Here is an 11,190-nt window from a genome sequence, read left to right on the forward strand (position 1 = left end):
GTATCTTCAATGCCAGAGATCCTCTTCCATCTCTTGCATTCTGTTGGTTATACTTGCATCTGAAGTTCCCGATCTTTTACTCAGGTTTTCTATTTCCAGCATTCCCTCTGTTTGTGTCTTCTTTATTTATTCAATTTCCCTTTTCAGGTCTTGGACTGTTTTCTTTATTTGTTTCATTGCTTTTTCATGATTTTCTTTCAGTACTTTATTGTTTTCTATGCTGGAGAGGATGTGGAACTAGTGGAACTCTCCTCCACTGCTGGTAGGAATGCAAGCTTGTACAACCACTTTGGAAATCAATATGGCGCTTTCTTAGAAAATTGGGAATCAATCTCCCCCAAGATCCAGCTATACCACTCCTGGGCATATACCCAAGAAATGCTCAATCATACCACAAGAGCACTTGCTCAGCTATGTTCATATCAGCATTGTTTGTAATAGCCAAAACCTGGAAACAACCTAGATGCCCTTCAACTGAAGAATGGATAAATAAATTGTGGTACATATACACAATGGAATACTACTCAGCAGAGAAAAACAATGACATCATGAGGTTTGCAGACAAATGGATGATCTAGAAAAAATCATCCTGAGTGAGGTAACCCAGACTCAGAAAGACAAATATGGTATGTACTCACTCATAGGAAGATGCTAGATGTGGAACAAGGATGACTGGATTGCTACTCACATCACCAGTGAGGCTACCTGGAAAACGGGACCCCAAGAAAGACACGGAGAAATGGATGAGATCTACATGAACAGCCTGGACATGAGTGGGAGCAATGAAGGGCAAGGGTCGAGGGAAGAGAGCGGGAGATCCTAGATGGATCAAGAAAAGAGAGGGAGAACAAGGAATAGGAGACCATGGTAAATGAAGACCACATGAGAAAAGGAAGAAACAAAGAGCTAAAGAGGCCCTCAGAAATCCACAAAGATACCCCCACAAAAGACTGCTGGCAATGGTCAAGAGACAGCCGGGACTGACCTACTCTGGTGATGGGATGGCCAAACACCCTAATAGTTGTGCCAGAAACCCCATCCAAGGACTGAGGAATCTGGATGCAGACATCCATGGCTAGGCCCCTGGTGGAGCGCTGGGAGTCTAATTAGTGAGAAAGAGGAGGGTTTATATGAGTGAGAATTGTTGAAACCAAGGTTGGATAAAGCACAGGGACAAATAACCAAATGAATGGAAACACATGAACTATGAATCAAAGGCTGAGGAGCCCCCAACTGGATCAGGCCCTCTGAATAGGTGAGACAGTCGATTGGCTTGATCTGTTTGGGAGGCATCTAGGTAGTGGTACCAGGTCCTGGCTTTTAGCATGAGTTAGCAGTTTGAAACCTGGCACTTATACAGGGACGCTTGGCTCAATCTGGGAGGAGGCAACTGGACTGAGTCTATCAGGTTGATCCCAGTCCTCGGGGGAGACCTTGATCTGGAGGAGGTGGGAATGGGGGGTTGGCTGGGCGGAAGTGGAGGGAGGCAGGAAGGGAGAGAACAAGGGAATCTGTAGCTATTATGTAGAACTGAATAGTATTGTAAAAAAAAAAAAAAAAAAAAAAAAAGATTAGCACACGGGAAAAAAAACACTCATTTAGTGATCCATTTCTTCCAATGAGATACCAACTTCTGACAACATGAATTCATTGGAACGTAGCACCCATTTGTCTGAACCATTTCTCAGAGCTTGTATCTACCTACTGGTGGCCAAAAGTTTTGCTAAACACATTATTAAGCAACCTCTAAGAATGTTTATTTAAAATCAAGTGTTTCTTTTTTTAAAAATATCAATATATGAAAATGTCACCCCATTTATAGAAAAATCAAATAAACTTTAAAAATGTCACATACATATAATTTATATCCGTGTGGGTGCTTGTGTGAGAATATTCTCCTTGTGATTAGGTGCCTACAGATGCCAGAAGAAGACATCAGATCCCCTTGAGCTAGAATTAAAAGAGGTTGTGAACTGCCCAATGTGGGTCCTGAAAATTGAACTCTGGTCCTCTAGAGGAGCAGGAAGTGCTCTTAACCACAGAACTATCTCTCTATCTCCAAATGTCCCTATTTTAAATAACTTTGATACCATCTCTTTAAAAGTAATCTAATTATAATATTAGCAATCTTTCTAATTTTGTTTTACCACCTACATAGCAGTTTATCAATGTGTAAAGTCTGGGTTAAAATAAGCTTAACACATAGCACATTCAGAGAGTGATAATAGGAATATTCTCTTTTCTAGTCTGACTTATTTCTATTGACTTTAAGACATAACTTTTTGTAAAATGTACATATTGGTAGGACAGATTAAAAGTACAAAACTACTATGCCAGAGCAAAGTAAGCATAAAATAAATCAATTCGGTTACAATATGCCAAGAGCATCATTTATTTACAAATTTTAAGGATATCTGCATTCTAAAGTAATTTCAAATTTTAATGTACATATTATATATTACAGCTATGCCTGTAGTTTAGGATAGAAGTAACTTTAAATTGTCATGTACTTCAAGGAAAATCAACTGTAAAACTATTAATGAAATTTATAGTTTGTTTTTAAGGGATATGGCTGTTTATAGGAAAATTCTTTTATGGAAATTGTGACTTGACAACCAGTACTAAAATAATCACTGATATTTTCACATGTTCTAGTATGAAATTAATATAAGCCAAAACCTAGCTGGGACTTAGAACATCTATATTGTTAGACTTTGTCCATTTTAAAGCAGGATTATCACAGTTTCAGGTCCCCTCATGTTTTGTCCTGACCAATATGTGCTCTTTTGTGGTATGTTTTCTCTTATACTATAGGACCTCTACGCTAGAACATGAGTTGGGCCTTTGTACATTCCCAGGCACTGATAAAGGTCTTCGGTTTTTGTGCCAGATGGAATGAGTGTAGCTATCATCCCCCATCAAAGAAGTTTCTCTCTGCAGCAAAAGTGTACATTACAGAAAACTACATTTGGTCACAATGTGGGGATAAATGGATTGTGGGGAACCCAGCCCCAATGGATCCATATACATTACAGCATCTGCATCTCTGGGGTCAGAGAACATTTTGGAAGAGGAGATGGAAAGATTGTATGAGTTAGAATGCCAGGGTGTCTTTTGTGAGACTGCTTCTCTCAGAATGGCTGCAGAAACAAGACAATAGTCACATTAACATCAAAGAGTCATGCTAACCCTTAGACATATAACTACAGGCAACTCATGAATGATGAGAGAGGAATTAGGTTCTCCCAGGCATGAACTCCCCAAGTGGTCATCCAATTTTTGTGTGGCAGTTTCCTCCTAGGTAAAACCCTTCCAATTTAGAGGGAAACATTTTAAGACATAGCATGTAAAAAAAAAAAAAGAAGAAGCACCGGCGGTGGTGGCGCACGCCTTTAATCCCAGCACTCGGGAGGCAGAGCCAGGCGGATCTCTGTGAGTTCCAGGCCAGCCTGGTTACCAAGTGAGTTCCAGGAAAGGCGCAAAGCTACATAGAGAAACCCTGTCTTGAAAAAACAAAAAACAAACAAACAAACAAAAAAGAAGCAAGAATACAGTATTTTCAGAATACGGTATTTACAAGGAGGGGAAACAAGATGTTCTAAGGGGAGGTAAATTCTCCATCCTGCAGGGACACACACTCCTTAAGACAGGAATTAAGCAACTCAAAATAGCTTCTCAAAGTCCCTGAAACTGACCAGATTCACTAGGCCTCTGCTTCCCCCCACAGTATATAAGCTATAAGGACTGCCAAGAGTCACACCCAGCCACCTAAGAAACAGAGTGAAATGAAGACCGGAGGGCTGGAAGAAGCAGAAAACAGATGAAATGACTAGAAAACAAGGAGCAGCCTAGCTGCCTAGAAGAGGCTCAGACCAACCGAGCCTGCAGGCCATGTGGTGTGTTCCAGACTTTCAGCTTCTGTGAACTGTCACCTGTGCTGGGTGGGCTTTGGTGATGCTTTGAGCTATGTCTGCACCTGTAAGTAACCCTCACTCATATTCCTGTAAGTAGCCCCAATAAAATTCATCCATTTGTTTACTACATCAGAGTTTTGTGGTATCCTGACTTTGGTCTGTCAGCCGTTCTCTGTCTTGGGTGGGTAGATATTTTATTCATGTCTCAATAAGAACAGTGTTACCCAACACCAGTGCAAAGTAGTCAGCCTTGAAACCATATACACACAAGCAACAAGGACACAGCAGGTTGAAATTTATGTATATGTGCATGCGTAAATATAGTTTTTTTTTTTTCAAAGAAAAAGAGGGTATCAATTTGGGAGTCAGGAGTCAGTGGGAGGGACTGGAGGTAGTAGACATGGGAGGTTTTTGGTAGAGGAATCACAGTAAGTGGTGATATTTTATTTTAATTAAAATATATTATTAAAAAATTAAATGAGTCTGAGTCCTATGCCCAAGACCTTAAAACATCATGGAAACTGCATGACTGGACCTCACTGTGGACATGATAAAGCACAGTGTAGTTTGTTCTTCAGACCATTGCGGATGACATTGTAGCTCCTGAATCCACTTTGGCATAGCTTAAGCCTTAACTTACCGCCGAAAAGTTCCTTCCCATCCCTTCCTTATTTTATATCCCTCCCTAGTTTTTTTCTCCCTTCCTTTCTTCCTTTCCTTTTCTTTCCCCTTCCTATTTATCTTATGGGCATATCACAATCCTCTGAGATCTGCCAACATAGCAGTTACATACTTACATTCCTTTAATGTTGAGGACTGTGCCTCTTTTAAACAGTGATTTTAGATAATTTTCAAAAAGTAAATTTTATTATTGTTATTTATTATTTTGCCTTTAGTTCAAAAATTACTGAATACAAAATCTGAAATGTTATTAGGGATTGTTTTTTGTAATAGAGAAATTATGATAAAAAGTTATAATTTGATTATACTCTCTTGAATAAATGTTCTTCTGAGAGAAATGGTCCTCAGTGTATAGAGATAAGTGATAATGCAATCAAATAATTAACAACTTTAACTGAATTTTATAAAGTAATTTCCCAAAGGAATGGCCTGATGAGTGTACATGGTTCCTCCCCTACGTGATGAACACCTCTCATTGGAACTGATGGTGACATCTATAGAATCCTCACCTTCCTATGAAGAGAGGATCCTACAATATCTGTCGCAAATGAACACCCACATGAATCTAATTTATAGTGCATGTCCTCGTTGCATTTCACATCCTTCATCTTTGGGGAAAAGGACAAACACGAAAATGAAGAAAATGAATAATCAGCCAAATCATTTCAGTTCTCTGAAATGTTTTCATGTAGGATAGGATTGAAAATTTCTCTAATATCGCAAGCTGAAGCACTTACATGTAATTAAAGTACCTTAGATTCTTAGACTCATAGTTTAGCTCTAGCTCCTCTACTCCTTTAAATCAAAAGAACTCAACCTGAACATAATACCCTTTTCATTCTTAAGAAGTAAAATCAAAATCATGTCTTCCTAAAACAGAAAATTTAGAGTGTGACCCATTGAAAGCAGCTCTATTTTATGCCTTGCGGTTTTAAATGGGCCAGTTTCTTTAAGTAACCAAACCCAGAAAGGCTGAGAGGGGAAGCCTGACAACCTGAACTGCACTCACGTCATGTAGACCTTTTCCCTTGTGATCTGTTCGCTTGTTTAAGCTTTATTTTTATTTTTTAAATTTTTTCTCTGCTACTGAGATAATTTCCTAAAGAAATATTAGGTGAAAATATTAAGGTCATTTTTATTCCCTTTCTTGAGAAGAAATTTGCTACATCACATTTAGGAAGTAGCTCTGCTCTCAGTGTGTCTTACGCAATATGCATATCTACTATACAGATGTTAACATTCTCATGTCTTTACTTTAAAAGTGTCATATTTATAAAAATAATAAAATTCAGTAGCTGTATTTGCTGAATTGCTACCATCACCACCACCATCATCATAACCATCATTACTTTTGATGGCAGAACTGTGGTTGAATTAAAAATCGAGTTGGAGGTATCTTCATTGGAGGATAAAGACAGCCTATTAGTTATAATGGCTTGAAAAATACAGGCTATTGCTCTAGAACCTTCTTCTATTAAAGCCAATATAACTGGCCTCAGTAAAGTGCCCTGTTCTCATCAATGTTAGAGGGGCTATACAAGCCTTGTCTGGCTAGCTTTGATAATAGGGTTCCAAAAAAGACAAGAAGAAAAGAGATGTTATTTAAATACACACCAAATAACCCTCTGCTTAGCTATTCAGAGCCAAGAAAATTTCAATTTGCATAAATGTCCTAATTTTGCATATATGTAAATTTCCTCAAACAGCGTTAGGAGACCCAGGATCTTTAGAAAAACAACAGGCACACTGCTTCTGACATGAGTAATGAACCCCAGCTAGAATAATGGAAAGCCCATCCCAGTTGCAATACTTCCTTCTTATCATGGATCATAACCTCGGCCCGGAGGATTACATTCCTCTTTGCTGATGGACCAGCAGTGAGAGAAGCCAACATCTTGCGGCTTTCAGTGTGGTAGTATATAGGTAAAATGTGTCAAAGTCTTTGGCAAAGTAATGACCTAGAGCTGTTATGCCTGTTGGCAGGATGCAGGCCAGCATAAGGTTGCTCCATATGGGCTTCCAACAGAAGCTGATTTGCCAGTTATGTCAAGCAGCCCTACACAATGGAAGGTCTACTCATGAGCACTGCCAGAATTACCAATGATAATGATAGCAAATGAGATGGTACGATTGTCTTCCTTCTTCAATGTATTTGAACTTAGGACAGAACTTCAGCTTATTGAAAAGTATGATTTTTCCAATCGAGTCAAGGTAATTTAGAATTTACAAGGATTGAACCTTATACCAGGAGGCACTATTTGGCACAAATTCCATTCCAAATTTTTAACACATTTAGGTAAGGATATTGATGTCTAGAGAAATGAAACATAATGTCTCTAAACAAATAACTTTAAATATAACAAAGATTCTCCATTCCCAAGTAATGAATTCTCTGAGTTCTCATTTACATACAGAAGTAACTTTAAACTATGGGAAGCCAACTTACCAGTTCATCCATGTTCAACAGATATTTATCATGACTAACAGTATGCCAGATCCTGACTGAGCAACTCAAGATACAAAGATAAAGAGAATGGAACTTATGGCTTAGGGTTAAGAAGACAAGCAATAAGTATTCAAATAAATTCATAAAATAATTTTGGCTACTGAAAGGCATTCCTTAAATATGGAAACACTATTATAGTAATTTGTAGTGCTTATAATAGCAGGAAATTGGGGAGGCATCAGGATTCATCCATAGAGACTATTGTGAAGCAAAAGAAAGAGTGGACTGTGTTATAGTTAGGTGCTGGAAATAGACTTGAGGTGGAAGAATTTATTGACAAAACATTTGAAGGAAAATAGGTTATCAAAAACAGCTTCTTCCTGAAAGTATGAGCAAAGCTGTGTAGGAGAACAAAAGGAACTAGTAAGAACAGAATGAAATACACTGAAAGTATATTAGGTATTAGTATGAAAATATTCTTTTTTTTTTTTTTTGAGACAGGGTTTCTCTGTGCAGTTTTGTGCCGTTCCTGGAACTCGCTTTGGAGACCAGGCTGGCCTCAAACTCACAGAGCTCCGCCTGGCTCTGCCTCCCAAGTGCTGGGACTAAAGGCGTGGGCCACCACTGCCCGGCTATGAAAATATTCTTATGGAACTACTATCATGTATAATCAATGCACACTAAAGCAACACTTGTGCATGCATGTGTGCATGTGGAGATTTTTAAAGACATCACTTCTGAATTGTTTGGTTTAAAGTACTTTGGCTTAAATAATCATAGAACTATTTTTTTCAGTCAGTCTTCATTTTAACTCCTGTTAGAAGACCCATTGACTCAAGTCTGAACATCTTTATCTGTTTTACACCCACTGTCTTCTGATGATACTTGGGTTCCCCAAATTCTTTCATTAATGTTGTAGGAGTTTTCTTCCTTTCCCTTTGAACTTCTCCTTACAGACCATTATCAATGTGGTCTTCTTCAATGTCCTCTTTACTCACTTAATCCCTCAACTATCCATCTCTATCACCTGACAAATTCTAAACACAAATGAAATATAACAATTATCCTACCTTAGACTTGCTTCTGAGCAAAGGAGTGTAACTGGAGATAAACCTCTCAATTTAAACTTTGCAGTTACTAAAATCAGATAACATACAAATGACCAGCTGAACTTCCCTTGCCAATTAATTTTTCTACCACAACAAAGCGTTCCAAGTCTGTCTGTCCTTTAACTTCCAACACCACTCTTTTCTCAGTTTTATCAGACATTCTTGTTTTCTGTTTTAATGAAGTGAAAAACCAGACAGAAACAATTTGGAAATCCCGCCATCACATTTGTCGAACATTTTCATTGTGGCATACACATGCTCTATCATTCCACCTGTTTGGGAAACCATTCATTGCTTAAAAGAAAGGCCAACTAATCCATTTGTGCACTGCCCCCTTTCTTTCTTTATCATCGCTTTTCTCTCATACTACACCATCCACACTATTATACAAAACTGAATTTATGTCTTAATTAAACTCTTTGAGTTTCCAGTCTTAATCGGTGATCACCCCATATTTCTGGTGACCTCTTCAGCAAAACTGTTAAGCACACCAATCTTTAACTTCTCCCTCTATTCATCACTCACATCTTTGGTACTGCTTGATTGATTCTACTGTCAGAATATATATATGAAACCCATTCACTATTTTCTATCTCAACTAGTACTACCCTGAACAAATTCACTATAATCCTGATCAGAGTACAATTAATTTACCTGCTTTCTTGCATGCATTCTTGCTTTTAGAAACCCCATCCAATGACTGAGGGATCTGGATGCAGAGATCCACGGCTAGGCCCTGGGTAGAGCTCCGGGAGTCTAATTAGTGAGAAAGAGGAGGGTTTATATGAGCGAGAATTGTTGAAACCAGGTTTGGGTAAAGCACAGGGACAAATAGCCAAACTAATGGAAACACATGAACTATGAACCAAAGGCTGAGGGGCCCCCAACTGGATCAGGCCCTCTGAATAGATGAGACAGTTGATTGGCTTGATCTGTTTGGGAGGCATCTAGGCAGTGGTACCCTGTCCTGTGCTCATTGCATGAGTTGGCTGTTTGAAACCTGGGGCTTATGCAGGGACGCTTGGCTCAGTCTGGGAGGAGGGGACTGGACCTGCCTGGACTGAGTCTACCAGGTTGATCTCAGTCCTCAGCGGAGGCTTTGCTCTGGAGGAGGTTGGAATGGGGAGTGGTCTGGGGGGAAGGGGAGGAGGTAGGAGAGGAGAGAACAAGGGAATCTGTGGCTGATATGTAGAACTGAATTGTATTGTAAAATAAAATAAAAAAAATAGGAGTTAATATTTTTCTTAACAGATTGCAAAGGTATGCCTTTTCCTGCATACAACACTCTCCAGTAGCTTCCCATTTTATGGGAAAACATGAACCTAATCTTTTCCTGTTCCCTGAGATCCTTTGCTCACTTTCCTTCTTCACCTAGGAGTTGTCTCCCTGCTGTCAATCACACTACTTTCTTTGTCACACTAAGACCTTTTACACTGCAGTGTCTTGACACATGTTGGTCTATCTTGGCATCACTGGCTCCTTTTTGATTCTCAAAGCACAGAAAGGCTGATTATATACTCCTTCACAATAGATATTTTTTATTATAACCTCTCATTTTTTCAAAACACACAGTTTCAATTTACAAACACATATCCACTTTTGTATTTTATATATTTTCCTTATTAGAAATAGAAGTTCCATGAGAGTTAGAAACTGGGATCCATTAATTATTGTCTTAATACCATATACACTGTTTGGATACTGTTGTTGAAGTAAAAAAAAATCTGTCTGTGTTACCTGTCCTTTCTACAATTCCATCCTTCTTAGAGCAACTTCAATCAGACACCTTCTCCTATTTAGCCATAGAAATGAATCTTAAGAGAATCACATGAGTACACGTGCTATCAAAACCAACCAGGAATTGAAGATTCATTCTACTCATTCCTTTCTCTGTTCTATCTCTTAACTCACTCCTGAAAGCTACTCTCTGTGAAATCCCCAGAGTTTCCAGTAGTTCTCTTTCCACTGTACTAATGCTCCTACTTTTGCCTTCTGGATATGGAACATGATGGGTTTGGTCCATTTCTTATGTGGATTTTAGTTATTAACACTAATCTTTCATAGCCTTAGTGTACTATCAGTTTTAAAACTGTAGCTCAAATCTGTATTTATTTCTAGAACTTCCATAAGTATCTATAGTGACATATTTAGCAGCTTAATTTTGATCACTACAGAAAGAATTCACTATGGAAAACTGAATAACTTATTTTACTATCTGGTCTACCTACTTCATTCTGTACCTTAGACAGGTGACCCTTCTTTAAAGCCTATGACTTAGGACTATGAAATTTTTCTAATTGTCCTTTTTGGCTCACATCCTCATTCAATTAAGCTAAAAAATATGAATTCTCACTCCACTATCATCCTTGTCCAAATAGTTACATTTTGAGTCTTTCTAGTTCAGGTTATGTCTGGGACTACATTGTATTAGGGCACCTATTGCTTTCTTATATAGCCACCTGGATCTCCTTCCTTTTCCTTGGATGGGTGAAATGCACTTCTTTGTTTACAAATTCATTTATGGCTCATTATTTCATTTCTGAAAGTTTCCTTATTAAAAAATCTTTGTGAGAGCCATGCCAAGAATTCCCTATCATTTTATACCCTTGTTGATATTTGACAAAATATTGTATCGATTGGACACTCAGGATTCACAGAAAGGTGACAACTGAAATTTGCAAGATAAAATTGTCCTTCAGGTTCCTGATTTGCAGAAGAAACTGCCAGACATTCTAAAGGACACAGAGAGAAGTGACTGAGAGACTCTAGGCCTATGGGCTAAAGAAGGATGCCCCAACATTGCAGAGGAACTTTGGGTATCACATATCTGTACTGTTTTTCTCCAATCTGGAATTTCAATTTTATATGGGAAGGAGTGTGCTTTAGATTATGTTGCACTTTTGGTCCCTAGAATAGTTCGTAGCACTTAGTCAGTATTCCCTAAATATACATTGAAGGGTAGATGTAAAAGCTAAACCATCAGGTGCTGTTTCTCAAGTTGGTTGTATCATAATTCAGGTGGTTCTATTACTTAGAAATT

This window comes from Peromyscus leucopus, chromosome 4, assembly GCF_004664715.2.
Source record: "Peromyscus leucopus breed LL Stock chromosome 4, UCI_PerLeu_2.1, whole genome shotgun sequence".
NCBI classification, from domain to species: domain Eukaryota; kingdom Metazoa; phylum Chordata; class Mammalia; order Rodentia; family Cricetidae; genus Peromyscus; species Peromyscus leucopus.